Here is a 16,397-nt window from a genome sequence, read left to right as displayed (position 1 = left end):
TAAACAAGCAGACGACAGCAGTGGCTGAGGAGTGAGGAGCAGTCAAGGAGACTATAGAACAGGAGAGGGGACCTCTATGGGAGACCGTGGGCGGGTGGTGGTGTATGTCGGTTGCAACAGATGGCGCAGCAATATCTTTCTCTGCTCCGATTGCAACGCTGCCTCGTTCAAAAATCGTAACACTGCCACGGCCGCCACGTTTACCAGCCGGAGCCTCAAATCATGTCCCTTTGTGGTGATAAAGAGGACACAGCCGGGTGTGAAGCTACATTTATTACGGAAGGATGCCAGCCGGGGTAAGTGAAATTGGAAATTCTAATCATTTTCACGCTGACAGCTGTTCTGAACTTGCTAACTGCATGCCTCCCCTCCTCCCGCGGCAAGAGGCCGAATGGCCTACACACGACAGCTCCAGATTTCTCCCCATTTCCACCTGTCAGCCTCGTCCATGTAGCTATCCAGTCTACTCTTAAAACAAGCTATCGTCCCTGCACTCACTATGTGACTGCCGAGTCTATTCCATTCCCCCACCACCCCATTACTAAACCAATGCCTGCCCATTTCCTCCTAAATCTATACTTTTCTAATTTAAGTCAATTACTGCATGTTCTATCTTGCCAAACATCTTATGCAAAAGTTGACCAGCATCTCCACTCTTTCATCCCTTACACTGATAAACTCTGGAACAACCTTCCATCGTCTGCATTTCCTCCTGCCTATAATTTGACCTTCAAGAAGAGTGTATCAAGACTCTACTTTTGTCTGTTTGGGAGTGGTGAGTAGTGGGGCTTTTTCTTCCAATACGCTCTTGCCCTTGATCTGTCTCCTTTGTTTAAAGAAAATAATAATTAAATAAATAGAAGGTGGCTGCCAATGCTTATCACACATTTTGGTGCCATATCTACAAGTGGCTGGTGACTGCAAGTATCTCAGAAACCTGCATGCATCTATGCCATTCCTATCACAGTGCATGGAGCAAGCTTCACATAACACTCAGACAAAGAGAGTTTAATTATGGTTATATATCAGACTCAGTTTATTGCTCAGTCTATTAGGTGCAGTGCTGTTAATATTGTTAGTGGTAGTATTAGTACAATTAATGTATTTATTTTCATTAATTTATCAATATTTATTTATTATATTCATAGTGTTTGAAAATTCTAATACTAGTATTAAGATAAACAAAAATATCAGAAATATATTTATACTCATTAATTATTATTGCTTTTCTTATTATTACTTCCTTCAATGTCCTGGCACTTTGACATCTAGTGCTTTTCCGTCTAGCAGCCAAAACTGTGGTCTTTCTGAATGTGTATGTCCTAAGTCTTCATTGGTGTAACTAGCTATATAACATAAAAATCTGCATCTCTCTCCCTTCTCACCCAGTTGTCCCCGTACATCCTTTCAGTATCCAAAAAAATTCAATTTACATCTTGTAATCACTTAACTAATGCAGTGCAATCCTCATCTCTGTATTTTACCGTGTGGACATACTCTTTTCTTCCATGTACCACTGTCATATGTTATTCCACATCTAACACAACCACATCCCAACAGATCCGAACACGTCCGATATCATCCAAGAGAATGTGGCAGCTGAAGGGGGAGAGGCCAAGAAAGAGGCCAAGGGTGAAAACATTTAGCCACCCCCCCTGAAGTACATGGTAGCATCCAACCCTCTTGGTGAGCTGCAGGAATGTGCTCCCCATTGCAGTGCACCAGCTCCATGTACTGATTTTGGTATGAATACTTCATCTAGTGTTTGTTGATTGTTGTGTTATTAATCTAATTATGACTTCACAAAATAGACTGTGCAAGTCACTTAACACATGCCCTTCTCAACATCACTTTTAAGTTGTAGAATTCCTTCATATGGATGCTGATTTATGTATCCTGAAATGATTGGATATTGATTGTCTTAACATTTTTTTTGTCCATGATCACTGAACCTTGTTACGGTATGTCTTTGGGTGCAGATCCAAGAAATGAGGTTTTTGGGGGGACGTCAGACTTTTTGCGGGTGGAAGGAGCATTAGCATTACCGATTAGCCATTTTCGGCAGTCCTGGTCTTGAAAAACTGGTGGAGTGACCTAAATCAATGGGTATAACGGCCTGGACTTTGTGCCAAAGCATTGTTTTAGCCGCAGTGCGCTTTTGAGCTAGTTTTCCTGTATCACTCAGGATCATGGGGGGGGCCCGGGCCCCCCCTTCGATCCACCAATGTAGCTATGTCTTATAATATATCTATCCTTTACAGTCTGATGGTGCATCCTTCTAGGTTGTCAAGTTTTAGTAGCCACTCATGAGAAGTATTCCTTATAATGATCATTGATTTCCAGATGCTTTGCACTAAAAAAAAGTGTCGTGAAACCTGCCGCAAAGAATAAGCAGCTATAGTCAACCCTTGCTTTAAAGAACCAATATGGAGGAAGGGGGTGATGTTATATCCAAAAATCTTTTACATCAGAAGTATCCAACCTTTTTGTGTATAATAAACCTTGTTTGTTACATGAACTTAAAAGTTCACAATTTCCATACATGATTCTTTTTTCCTTGTAACTGATGATTAATCCTGACATGTATTTCCATCATCAGTAGGTAATATATAGTAACAAGACAATAATACACATTATAACAATGTATATATTATAGCCCAATGAGTGCACGAGATCATTTACCTCATCAGTGACGCCAAGTCTGGGAGTCCTTCCCTAAATTCTTTGCCCGAATTTGAGACACCAAGTATAATAACTAGTTTTAGTGACCATTTGCATCCATTTTTCACTTTGATTAAAAAATTGCCTCTCAACAGGGTGTGAACTTGATGGGGTTGGAGGAAACTCGACTCGGCCATCAAGCTCATCACAATATAGTAAGGAACCTCTTGTTCTCAGTGATAATTTATCCTCTTTAGTTACTATTCCATGTTGCTTTATTCACAACTAATGTGTTGGAAACATTACAGCTTAATAACATACTTCACATCTCTGCATACAAATTGAGTTCAATATTTAACTGTTACACCAATAGGCTTCATATCTTAAAAAAAGGTATGTAAAAAGGTTGACATTTTGAATGATATATTTAAACTCTTTATTATGTTTCTATGGCTGTAGTACCGTTACGATTAGTCGAGTGATCAGCACATGGGTCTTTGTTTTTGATAGCATAGGTTCAAATTTTGCCATAGGCTGGCAATTGATAGTAACAGTAGTGTCCACAGATACCTACCTGTTTCTTGTTTATCCTGTTCCACTTTAAACCATGACTGGCCAATCTTTGAAGAGGTAGCATAACCTTGAAGTGCCACTAACAAACCTTTGTCCATTCTTCTGATGTGATCCTTTTTTTTTTCCCCACCTGCCTATAGCGTCGGTAAGTTTTCTTCAGGGGCCTGGCGGTCGGCCCAGGCCTGTCATGATGCAGGAATTTTTTTTTATAGTGGCGCCATTTAGTATTGGCTCATGCTGCCGCCCGGAACTCATTCTTAATTCACTTGGATGGTATGACTAACATTGCAGAAACAGGGAATTTTTAGATTTTTAGTGTGGCAACACATTGACAAATGTTTTAGTATGGACTGAACATCAAAGATATATATGGTAAATGGGTGCTTGTAGATCTTGACATTATATCTGTCAAGAGTCTCCAGTTGTATCCTCTCCCCCATCTCCTGAAAATATTACTCTTGTCAGGCAATCTAAGTGAAGCCTTCCATCGAAGCTGGTGTGCAGACATAATGTCAATGCTTAGATTCACTGTCCTTAGAGCACTGAAAATAATGCAATTACATGCACATATTTTATTATTTAGAATTGTGATTAATTGTGATTACATAGTTTTCATGTTTTTCAGACATGAAAAGTGAAAATTGCTGCACACAACAGTCTGCTGTCTGCGCCGGGAGGCAAGGCAGCTCAAAGCCCAGGCTGTTACAACTCCTGGGCAGTTTTTGCCCAGAGCCAGCAATTTTTTAGATCCAATAGGGATGGATTTTTTCTGAGGTCAGGTTCAACATGCTGCAAGATCTAAGCCTAGGAGATATGGGTTACAAGAGAGGAGGTTTGCTCTGGCCTTATACTATCAAAGTCCAAATGCTAATAGATTTCTAAGCACAGTATTTCACTTGCCTTCAGTTTCAACACTTCACTCATGACTCAGGGGTATTTCAGTACATGTTGTCTGGAGCAAACAGACTCTGACAGCCCTGCAGCAAAGAGCACAGGCTTTATCAAAAGAAGAGAAACTTCGTGGGATTTGCCATTATTTAGTATTACTCTTGTTACGCCAAGAATTTTTTTCCATATACTTTGCCAAATATTGCTAGTAATGCACCATTGTTAGTCTTGCCTGTTATAAATCAGATCTTGTTCAATTAACAAGCTTTGGGTGTCTGCCACTTTCCAGTTGTAATGCAAGGAATCATTTATCTTCCTTGCTGGATATCATATGTAATGCACCATTGTTGGTTTTGCCTGTTACCAATCAGATCTTGTTCAGTTAACAAGCTTTAGGTGTCTGCCACTTTCCAATCGTAATGCAAGGAATCCCCTGCCAGATATTGCATGTAATGCACCATTGTTAGTTTTGCCTGTTATAAATCAGATCTTGTTCAGCTCACAAGCTTTGAATATCTGCCATTGTTTATTTCAGGTGTAATGCTTGGAAGCATTTGTTCTCTTCCCTACCCAACAGTATGCAATACTGTATTGTGGACCCCTCCCTCTTAAAGGTGCGTGTTTTAAAAAAAATAACCACGCGTGGTGGACATGGTCTCACATGCGTGGACTAATGGCTAACTAAGCGTACCATCGCTAACCTAGCGTACCATCGGTCATAATATTAGGTAAAGGTGCGTGTTCTAAAAAAGAAATAACCACGCGTGGTGGACCTGGTCTCACATGCGTGGGCTAATGGCTAACTAAGCATACCATCGCTAACCTAGCGTACCATCGGAAATAGTATTAGGTAAAGGTGCGTGTTCTAAAAAAAAAAAATAACCACGCGTGGTACATCTGGTCTCATGCGTGGGCTAATCGCTAACTCAACGTACCATCGCTAACCTAGCGTACCATTGCTAACCGGATCGTTGGCAACGCTGCTCATATTGCAATGGCGTCGCCATGTAAACACATCGTTCGTATGTATAATATGCCCTTAAGTACAATATGGAGGCGTAATATCGTATTTTCGAGGTGCGGAGTGATTTTCAATAATTACCAAGTGTGGTTTCTGTACGTTGTAAAAAAACCCCGGAATGTATGAAATTTCCAGACAATTTACCGTTTCACCCAACCAACGATTTTTTGACGTGGTTCATGTTTTTCTGGTGATAAATGTAGTGAACTGCACGATTTTGTACCTCATTTCCGTCGCAGATGTCTACTTTTCGAGTTATGCCTCTTTTCAAGTTATGCCTATCCCCTACCCTATACGATCTTGGGGACCTGTGGGAACACGGGGTTTTTGGGTGGGGGAGCAGGAAATCGACTAATATGCATTTCAAATGAGGTCGATAAATCAACAGAATCACATTAGAACACCAGTGAAAAGGCATAGCCTACATTGTTTTGAATGAGCGGCGGAGGCAGCCATCTTGATGTGAGCAGTGTTGCCAACGATCCGCTATGGGTGAGCAGTGTTGCCAACGATCCGCTACATTTAGCAAAAATACCTGCAGCCACGAGGAGGTGAGCAGCATTGCCATTTCTTTTTTTACAGCAAAGGAAACAGCTCAAAGGCAAAAAAAAAAGAGAAACAATCAATTACAAAATACCTCTAATCACTGCTCCTATAAAAAAGGCGGCTGCAATATATATATTTTGTCTAGTAAACGTAAGGGATTATATATCGTTTAAAGGGGGTGGGGTTCCAGGGCCTTGGTAAGGAGAGGGGTCGAGGGGGGCGACCTCAGTTAGTTAGGTCGTCAAGTTCGGTTGGAATAATTTAAATATGCTCCCCCATCAGAAACCCCGAATTCTCACGGGTCCCCCATAATCATTTTAATTAATGATGGGGGAGGGGGGGTCCAGGGGGGGTGGAGCCCCCCTTGGTTAGGAGGGGGGTCGAGGGGGGTGAAGCCCCCCTCAGTTAGCTAGGTCGTAAAGTTCTGAATAGTTTAACCATAAAGGAAGGTGAGCGACACAAGGTTGACTTAAGAAAGGAATATGACAAACCAGCAGCCTTTGACACTACAGATTGGATATGGTGATGGAATCTTAATGATGGATCAATGGTTATGCCGAGATCTACTGCAGCAAAACTGAAACTTAGGGGATTGCCTTTAACAGTATAAAATGAATACGGGCCCAAATCATAAGACTGACGGAGGTCGGTGCCAAAGCTCATGAGTTTAGTTTTGTCAGTATTAATCTTTAAGTCCCACGATTCTGCAACTTTAATTAAAGAATCAATATCTCTTTGGACAATACTAATGCCCTCCAACACTGTATTAAGGCTCTGAGGCTTTATCAGAAGATAAAGTTATTCTGGAATTCAAAGTCCCAGTCTACAGTGGACAAGAATTGATTAATTTGCTTAAAATTGGCTTTAGGCCAGAAAGGGGATGCAAATAATTTTATGTTTGATACTAAAGTATTGGAGATGTGATTTATGTAAATAAGGAAAAGAGTAGGACCTAACACAGAACCCTGTGGCACACCGCTAATTACTGGAAATGAAGAACTGATCTGTCCGCCCACTACAACTTCCATAGTCCTATGGGATAGAAATGTCTTGATCCAAGATAGAATAACACCATTAATGCCCACTGAATTAAGTTTAGTAAATAGAATCTGGTGATTAACAGTGTTGAAGGCTTTTGAAAAATCAAAGAGAATAAGATCAACCATATTGCCCATGTCCATCCACTCTGAGACTGCATTATACGTAAGTAAGAGCTGATCCTCCACAGACTTGCCAGGCGAAAACCAAACTGGTTGACAGTCAGTATTGAATTGGCTTCCAAATAATTATGCAGTGCAGCAACAATTATTCTCTAAAATTTTACAGCTAACAGAAGTGAGGCTTACTGGGCGATAGTTAAGAGGATCACTTCGTTTACCTTTCTTGAAAATAAGTACTACTGAAGATTTTTCCAAATTTCAGGAATCTCCCATTTATAGATGAAACTAATATTTTAAACAGAGGATATGCTAAATTAGTGGAGCAATGTTTTAGTAATACTGGATGAACAGAGTCAGGTCCCATTGCAGTGGAAGGGTTAATAGCAAGTTCCCTAGCAACATCATGAACTGTGACGTGTATCTGGTGAAAGGAGCCATCATGTACTTGGAGTGGTGACAGTGGAAGACCAGAGGGTAAGGTAAACACTGAGGAAAAGCACCACATAAGAGCTGAGCCATCTCTTTAGGGTCGGATACTAAGTTTTCTGCATCACCAAGAGGACCAACGGAAGGACAGCCTACTTTTTTCCCGCGTATGTACGAGTGAAATAATTTGGGCTTAACTGAGTAATTATTAAGGATGTCCTCCTCATAAGAAATCTGTTTCTGAGTGGAATTGTTCCTGTACTGGTAATTTACATCCAGAAATGTTTGCAAAGCTTCAAAAGCAAGTACGGAGTTTCTACCATGTACTGCTCTCATCTGTTTGTAATGGTTCCAACTATTCTTTCGGATGTTTATAAGAGCTCTAGGAGGTTTGTATTCCCATGGTTTGCAAGGGGCACTTGATGAGGAGCGAAGAGTTTTTTGTGGAGCATATGTTCTTCCAAGATAGTTTATATAGGACAAAAATTTATTGTATGAATCATTAGAGTTCATATTCTGGAATTCAAAGTCCCAGTCTACAGTGGACAAGAATTGATTAATTTGCTTAAAATTGGCTTTAGGCCAGAAAGGGGATGCAGCGCTGACATTTGACTTCACAGGTTTGTACTGGAAAATATAGCCACATGTTTATGAACTGAACCAGAAACGTCATTTCTGAATAAGTTATAATTAGTAATTGAAACTGCAGCATCCCCAGCAGCAGCAGGTCCCCAAGATTGTATAGGGCAGGGGATAGGCATAACTTGAAAAGAGGCATGTTTACCACCGCATTCCCCAAAGTCTCAATGGCCCCCTAGCCAATTTTGGTTGCGAGGGGTGAGTATGGGCAAACACTAGAATAATACCCCCTGGCCCTCCGCTCCTTCCTGTCCCAAGTGCAGCCCGTCCACACCCTGGCCCTCCGCTCCTTCCTGTCCCAAGTGCAGCCCGTCCACACCCTGGCCATCCGCTCCTTCCTGTCCCAAGTGCAGCCCGTCCACACCCTGGCCCTCCGCTCCTTCCTGTCCCAAGTGCAGCCCATCCACACCCTGGCCCTCCGCTCCTTCCTGTCCCAAGTGCAGCCCGTCCACACCCTGGCCCTTCGCTCCTTCCTGTCCACATCCTGGCCCTCCGCTCCTTCCTGTCCCAAGTGCAGCCCGTCCACACCCTGGCCATCCGCTCCTTCCTTTCCCAAGTGCAGCCCGTCCACACCCTGGCCCTCCACTCCTTCCTGTCCCAAGTGCAGCCCGTCCACACCCTGGCCATCCGCTCCTTCCTTTCCCAAGTGCAGCCCGTCCACACCCTGGCCCTCCGCTCCTTCCTGTCCCAAGTGCAGCCCGTCCACACCCTGGCCCTCCGCTCCTTCCAGTCCCAAGTGCAGCCTGTCCACACCCTGGCCCTCCGCTCCTTCCAGTCCCAAGTGCAGCCCGTCCACACCCTGGCCCTCCTGCACCCCACACCACCCGCACACTCACCCTGGGGGCCTGGACGCCGAGGGGCTCCTCCTCCTCCACGAGAAGCACTGCCAGAACACTTCAGGGCGCGCGGCGGACCTCGACCTTGATCTTGATGTCACAGGAGACTTGTTGGCTACCTCCTCCTACTCTTTTTCTCCTCTTTGTATAGCTTCTTCTTGGGTCCTTCTGGATTCTTTGATTTTTCTGTCTCCCTATATTCAGACTTTCCTATTTTCTCTTTTCTGATTTACATATTTTCCCATTTTTTTTTCCCTATTTTCTTCTTATCCCTTCTCCTCTTTGTACTCTGTGTACCTATATTCAGATTTTCATGTCTTCCTCTTTTCTGATTTACATATTTTTCCCATTTTCTTTTATTTCCGTATTTTCTTTTCTTCTTCTTTTGATCTGATCTGCTTCTTTTTTTTCTCTTCCTAACACTATATTCAGGTTTTCCTATTTTCCGATTATCGCGTATTTTGATTGATTGATTGATTGATAGTTTATTGTTGCAAGTAAAACAACAAAGGAGAAGGGAGGAGCATGCCATCCCAACCCCCAGGCCGTACAGAGTGTGATTATACAACTGATTGATTGATAGTTTTTTGTTGCAGGTAAACAACAAGGGAGAAGGGAGGAACATGCCATCCCAACCCCCAGGCAGGGCAGTGTGAGATTATACAACTATTAGTACATGTGTAGGTAGCACCATGAAACTAAAATGATACAATGGTAAGAAGGAAAGCACAACAAGGGAGGGGGCGGTACCTCCCCCTGGACAATAAGACAATAAAATGTGGGGACGGAGAACATTGCCCAAGCACTAGATGGGAAAGGATACATGTGTAAGTAGCACTACATAGCTGGGCACGATAACAGAAAACCTTATTCCCGATAACCGTTAACTGATAATGAAAAACCTTAACGGCGATAACCGATATTCGTTAACTAGAGACAGAAATATAGGCGATAACCGATAACCGATATCCGATATAAATCCACAATTCCGATACTAGCTTGCGATAAGTCCGATAGGCGAAAACGATACTATATATTGATATTTCAGATAGAATTACATTGATGAATTCAGATTTTCATGACCTGTATTTTAGGAAACTTACAAAACCTTAAAACCACACGTTGACACGTACATATGGACGTTAATACTAGAAATGCCTAAACCGGTGTTGTGTTATTTGGCGTCCCCACCGTCAAAAATTGTTTACAAACACTGGTCTCTCGTGAACGGTGCATGCTCAGACCAGCAAGCGTAGACCTGCACAGTCTCACAAAGCTTTTAAACCGTAATTAAGAGTTGCTGGAAGGCTGAATCAGACATATAGTACAACTACCACCATCCTCGCTGTTTCTAGGACGATACTCTGTACGAGTTGTATTTATATTGTTGTGCTGGAAGCTTCCCCCGGCGACCATAGGCCTCTAGAAGGCTCCCGGAGAAACGAGCAAAGGGGCGGGGATAAAGGCGAGCCGTCCGCGCCCCACGGGGCGCGGCCAGGCGCCAGGCGGGAAGTGTTGCCAACTCGCATATATTTTTGCTACATGTTCTTGTATGATCTGAAATATACTGTAATATTCTAGACTGTACTGTTCTGGATATATATAGGAGAAGAGGGCGAGAGGGCCAGTCCCAGTGATAGTAAGCTAGTGGTAAGTGAAGAGTCAGAGTGAAGTGTACTACTAAGGAAGAATATTAAACTACAGAAACTGTGCAAAGTGTTTACATATCTCCCTCCCACGGAGTCTCCTGACGGCGACACGGAACCCAAGTAACACGTCCGGCATAACACTGGTGTCAGGAGTGTAGGCATTTGTTTTCGCCATGGAGACTCGTTCCCAAGCTGCCCAGAGGGACGACATGTTGACTGAACTTTTGGAAGCCTTGAGACTACAGGGGGAGAAACAAGAAAGAGCACTCCAAGAACTCAAAGAACAACAAGAAAAAGCACAGCAACAACAAGAAAAAGCACACCTAGAACTCAAAGAACAACAAGAAAGAGCACAGCAACAACAAGAAGGAACACTCCAAGAACTCAAGGAACAACAAGAAAAAACACCAAGAACTCAAAAGAACAAGAAAGAGCACAGCAACAACAAGAAGGAACACTCCAAGAACTCAAAGAACAAGAAAGCGCACAGCAGCAACAAGAAGGAACACTCCAAGAACTCAAAGAACAGCTAGAAGATCGCTTCACGGGATTACAGCTACAGCTAAAAGCAGTACAAGATGGAAGTGAATCAGTGCGAAGAGAAATGACTGATGTGACCACGAACTTGGGACAACGCCTGATAGAAGTGGAGAAAGAACACACAAATCTTCAACAAGCGATGGAGGTGTGACGTGAGACGACACACAAAGAAATACTAGAAGTAAGTGACAGAGTGAAGGCCCTTGAAGACTGCTTGGCTGGAAACGGACAGCCAGTGCCTGCAGGGGCTAGTTGTACCCAAGATGCTTCTCCTACGCAAATCCGGGGTAGTTTGAGCCCTGTTTCGCCTGAGTTTATCCCCGCAAGAAGTTCCGCCAGCCCCATGGGTCTGCTGGGTTCGCCTGTTAGAAAGAAGCCTCAGGAGTTTGATGGCAAGGTCTCCTGGGAGGCTTACGCGCTCAGTTTGAGCTGTTGGCAGCTCGGAACGGATGGGATGACCAAGAGTGCGCGGTACAGCTGGCCACTAGCCTGAAAGGGGCGGCGCTGGAGGTCCTTGCTCAGCTCGACAATGCGACAAAGGGCAGCTACAGCGGGCTGGCACAGGCGCTGGAGCAACGATATGGGACCAAGCACCAGAACGAGCTCTTCAGGGTTAGGTTCAGAACCCGCAACAGGAGGCGCGGCGAGTCTCTCCAGGAACTCGTTCAGGACCTTGAGAGCATGGCGCACAAGGCATACCCAGGTGCCACCCCTGACCTGCTGACGGTTTTGCTGCGTGATCAATTCATCGATGCCCTGGACAGCCCTCAGCTGAAGATACAAGTGAACCAAGCTAAGCCAACATCAATGCAGGAAGCTCTGGCACGTGCCATGGAGTTTGAGTCCTTTGTTAGGTCTAGCTTATCAAGCTTCAGGGACGACTCGACTTCTGGCTTTAGGGCACGAAAGGGCGCTGTCAGCGACACAGACAGGTTCCAAGGAACGTGCTGGTACTGCGAGAAGGTTGGGCACAAGGAGAACGAATGTTATAAGAGGAAGAAGGAATATGAAGGTGGCGCAAAGAAGAAGCCCAGGGAAGGACCCAAGTGCTAGACCTGTGGAGAAAAGGGGCACTGGAAGAATGAGTGTCGGGAAAAATGTGCCCCCAACGAGGGACCACCACTCGGGAAACTAAGAAGGACTGGTTCACGGGGGCAACGACCAGTCTGTCCTGTACATGCCCCGAAGATATCAGTGTGCAGGAGAACCACCATGACAAGCTGCCAAGTGGAGGGCAAGGTTGACGGAGTGTTGTGGCCTGTGGTCGTCGACACAGGCTCGGAACGCACATTGGTGCGGCCTGACGTGGTGAGTCATCGTCGGCTTCCTAAGACGCCGCATCGACTGTGCGGAGTCACAGGACACTACGCAGAGCTCAGAGGCCCAGTGGACGTGAAGTTTGAGCTCGGAGGAAAGGAAGAGTTCCTCTCTGTGTACGTGGCCGACATGGATGACCCCTGCATCCTAGGTATGGATTATCTTGTCTCCCACAGGTGCGAGCTGGACTTCCGCGCTAAGCAGCTGACTGTAGGAGGAAGGAGGTGCCACTGACGACTGTGAACAAGGAAGACCTGCCAGTGACGGTCAAGCGCACCACCATTATTCCTCCGAGGTCGGAGATGCTGTTACCCTGTCAAATTACAGGTGCCCCCGGCTAGCCTGTGTGTGGTAGAGAGTGGAAGTCGATGCCCGGTAGAAAACGGGGTGATTGTAGGAAGTACTTTGGTAGACCCTGCTGCAGCGGAAGTGCCTGTCGTCGTGGCCAATGTCTCCTTCAGCCCTAAGAAAATAAAACAAGGGACCATGGTGGGATTGTGCCAAGAGATCGACCAGAAACCAAGAACCTGTGTCTGCAGGAGAACCCTGACGAAGCCCCAGGAGGAGCTGCCTGACTACCTGCGCGATCTGTTTGACAGGAGCTCCAAGTGTCTAGAGGAACCCCAAGTGGAACAGCTCTGGTAGCTTCTCGTGAGAAATGCAGATGTGTTTTCCACAGGAGACCTGGACTTGGGGTGTACGGACCTGGTAGAGCACCACATCGACACAGGCAGCCACCGCCCAGTGAAGCAAGCTCCTCGAAGGATGGCACCAGCCCGTCGCAAGGAGATGGATGAGGTAATGGATGATCTCCGGCAACAAGGGTTAATCGAGCGGTCCAGCAGCCCGTGGGCGTCTGCTGTAGTGCTCGTCAGGAAAAGGACGGTTCCCTCAGGTGCTGCGTGGACTACCGAGCCCTCAACGATCTCACCATCAAGGATTCATACCCACTCCACGGATCGACGACACGCTCGACGCCTTGGTGGGCTCCAAGTGGTTTTCAACACTGGATATGAAGTCTGGGTATCACCAAGTCAAAATGGCGGAGCAGGACAAAGAGAAAACAGCCTTCTCCTACGGTCAAGGCCTGTGGCAGTTTAAGGTCATGCCCTTTGGCCTGTGCAACGCGCCGGCCACGTTCGAGCGGCTGATGGAGAGGGTGCTGGAGGAACTTCACTGGAAGACGGCACTCATCTACCTCGACGACGTGATTGTCTTTGGCCAGACCTTCGAGCAGGAGATGAAAAGGCTATCAGAGGTTTTCGCCCGGTTTAGAGCTGCACACCTTAAGCTCAGCCCGAAGAAATGCTGTCTGTTCCAAAAGGAGGTCCAATACTTGGGACACATCGTGAGCGAGGCTGGAGTACGCACTGATCCTGAGAAGGTGGCTGCGGTAAGGGACTGGCCGACACCCACCAACGTGAAGGAGCTGCGGAGCTTCCTCGGGTTGTGCTCATACTACCGCAGGTTTGTGAAAGGCTTCGCTACGATTGCTGCACCACTGCACCTCCTGACGAAGAAGGGGCGCAAGTTTGAGTGGACAGCGGAAACTCAGGTTGCCTTTGAGAAGCTCAAGGAGGCCCTCATCAGCTCGCCCGTACTCACCTACCCAGACCCCTCTAAGCCTTTTATACTGGATTGTGATGCCAGTGATGAGGGGATTGGTGGAGTGCTGTCCCAGGCATGTGCCGACATGGAACGGGTTGTGGCCTACTTCAGCAAGAAGCTCACCCCAGCCTTGACTTTTTCCATGCTTACCTGTACGGTGCAACTTTCACCATCCGCACGGATCACGCTGCATTACGGTGGCTGAAATCACTGAAAAACCCTGAGGGCCAGCTTGCTCGCTGGATAGGTAAACTAGAGCAGCATCACTACACTATTGTGCACCGATCTGGGCTAACACACGGTAACGCGGACAGCTTGAGCCGGCGCCCCTGCCTACCTGAGTGTCAACATTGCCTCCAGAGGGAAAGCGTCCAGAATATGTGCCGCCGCACTACAGTGGAACAAACAGCGGAGGTGCCATGGGAAGACTTGGAAAAACTGCAGAAGGAAGACCGAGATCTGAGACCAATTATGGAGTGGCTGAGTCAATCGTCAACGCGACCTGGGTGGGAAGTAATCTCGAGAGAAAGCCCTACCACCAAGAATTACTGGACTCAGTGGGACACTCTTCGGATGGACAACGGGGTGTTGCAGCGACGCTGGGTCTCTCATGATGGTCTTGACCACTACTGGTCCACGGTGCTACCTATGAAGTCCCGGGAAGGCGTCTTGAAAGAAATGCACGACAGCATCACCAGCGGACACCTTGGGGTAAAGAAGACACTGAGTCGCCTGAGCCAAAGGTTCTACTGGGTTGGAATGAGGAAGGACGTGGAAGAATGGTGTCACGCGTGTGAGGTGTGCTGTGCAAAGAAGGGCCCCAAGAAGCGCCACCGTGCCCCATTGCAACTATACCAGGTTGGAGCCCCCATGGAACGGGTGGCAGTGGATATAGCAGGACCCTTGCCTCTGACGACGAACGGAAATAGGTACATCTGCGTCACAATGGATTACTTCACCAAGTGGCTGGAAGCCTACGCCATCCCTGACCAGGAAGCCACTACCATCGCTAAGGTATTGGTGGAGGAGTTCTTCTGTCGCTTCGGTGTGCCTAACGAGCTCCATTCCGACCAGGGAAGGAATTTTGAGTCAACAGTCCTTGCTGAGTGCTGCAAGCTCCTGGGTATCAAGAAGACCCGGACCACCCCTCTGCACCCACAGTCAGATGGAATGGTGGAGAGGTTTAATTGGACGTTGGGCGAGGAGTTGGCCAAGCAGTGCAACAATGATCAGTCTTCATGGGATCAGAAGCTGCCTGCGCTCCTCATGGCCTACAGGTCTGCCGCCCACGAGACTACGGGGTATTCACCGGCAAAGCTGATGTTTCGACGTGAGTTGCGATTGCCGGTGGACCTACTGACAGGAAGGCCTCCTGGGGAAAGCCTTCCAAGGGACGCCTCCAGTTTTGCCCGTCAACTAGAGGAACGGCTGGAAGAGGTGCACCATCAAGTCCGTGGTGCCTTGAAGTTCTCCGGGGAGGCCATGAAGCGCGGTTACAATATGAGGGCAAGCCACGTTGACTTCAAGGAAGGAGACCAAGTCTGGCCTTACAACCCGCAGAGGAAGAAAGGACAGTCTCCGAAGTTACAGAGCCCCTGGGAAGGCCCTTATACTGTGCTAGAACGCCTCTCCGACGTGACTTACCGAATCCGGAGAACGGAAAGGACCAAGCCGAAAGTTGTCCACGTCAACCGCCTATGGAGGTACCACGGTCCGGGAAACTACACCTGGAACAACTACAGACACCCAGCAGCCGACGAAAACGCAAGGGACGTCCAGGACCAAGAGGAGGTCGACGACGACATAGGCCTTCTGGACCTTTCAGCCGAGGGAGATAACCTCCCGGCTTCGGCAGATGTTCCAGGGACACCCCAAGAAGCGGACGATGACGAGGCACACCAGGAGACAGACGCGCAGGAGGCACCGAGCAGAAGACAGAGACAACGCAGGCGTCCACAGCGATACGATGATTATTATGTTTTTGATTAATTTTCTTATGTTTGTATATAGTTAAGTGTGTGATCGGGACGATCACAATTAAGAGGGGGGGATAGTGTTGTGCTGGAAGCTTCCCCCGGCGTCCATGGGCATCTAGAAGGCTCCGGGAGGAACGAGCAGGGGGGCGGGGAACAAGGCTGAATCAGACATATAGTACAACTACCACCATCCTCGCTGTTTCTAGGACGATACTCTGTACGAGTTGTATTTATATTGTTGTGCTGGAAGCTTCCCCCGGCGACCATAGGCCTCTAGAAGGCTCCCGGAGAAACGAGCAAAGGGGCGGGGATAAAGGCGAGCCGTCCGCGCCCCGCGGGGCGCGGCCAGACGCCAGGCGGGAAGTGTTGCCAACTCGCATATATTTTTGCTACATGTTCTTGTATGATCTAAAATATACTGAAACATTCTAGACAGTACTGTTCTGGATATATATAGGAGAAGAGGGCGAGAGAGGCCCAGTCCCAGTCATAGTAAGCTAGTGGTAAGTAAAGAGTCAGAGTGAAGTGTACTACTAAGGAAGAATATTAAACTACAG

At 46.7% G+C, this 16,397-nt stretch overlaps 1 long non-coding RNA gene across 1 annotated transcript; it reads left to right on the top strand.

Moving 5' to 3' along the window:
- Positions 1 to 874: 874 nt before the first annotated feature.
- On the top strand, positions 875 to 6,856 carry LOC127000071 (uncharacterized). The gene is made up of 3 exons (XR_007753770.1): positions 875 to 1,743; positions 2,817 to 2,876; positions 3,860 to 6,856. It is a non-coding gene; the product is annotated as an uncharacterized LOC127000071 (long non-coding RNA).
- Positions 6,857 to 16,397: the final 9,541 nt, after the last annotated feature.

This window comes from Eriocheir sinensis, chromosome 17 (genome assembly GCF_024679095.1).
Source record: "Eriocheir sinensis breed Jianghai 21 chromosome 17, ASM2467909v1, whole genome shotgun sequence".
Classification (NCBI taxonomy): domain Eukaryota; kingdom Metazoa; phylum Arthropoda; class Malacostraca; order Decapoda; family Varunidae; genus Eriocheir; species Eriocheir sinensis.
This window is presented reverse-complemented; position numbering and strand designations above follow the sequence as displayed.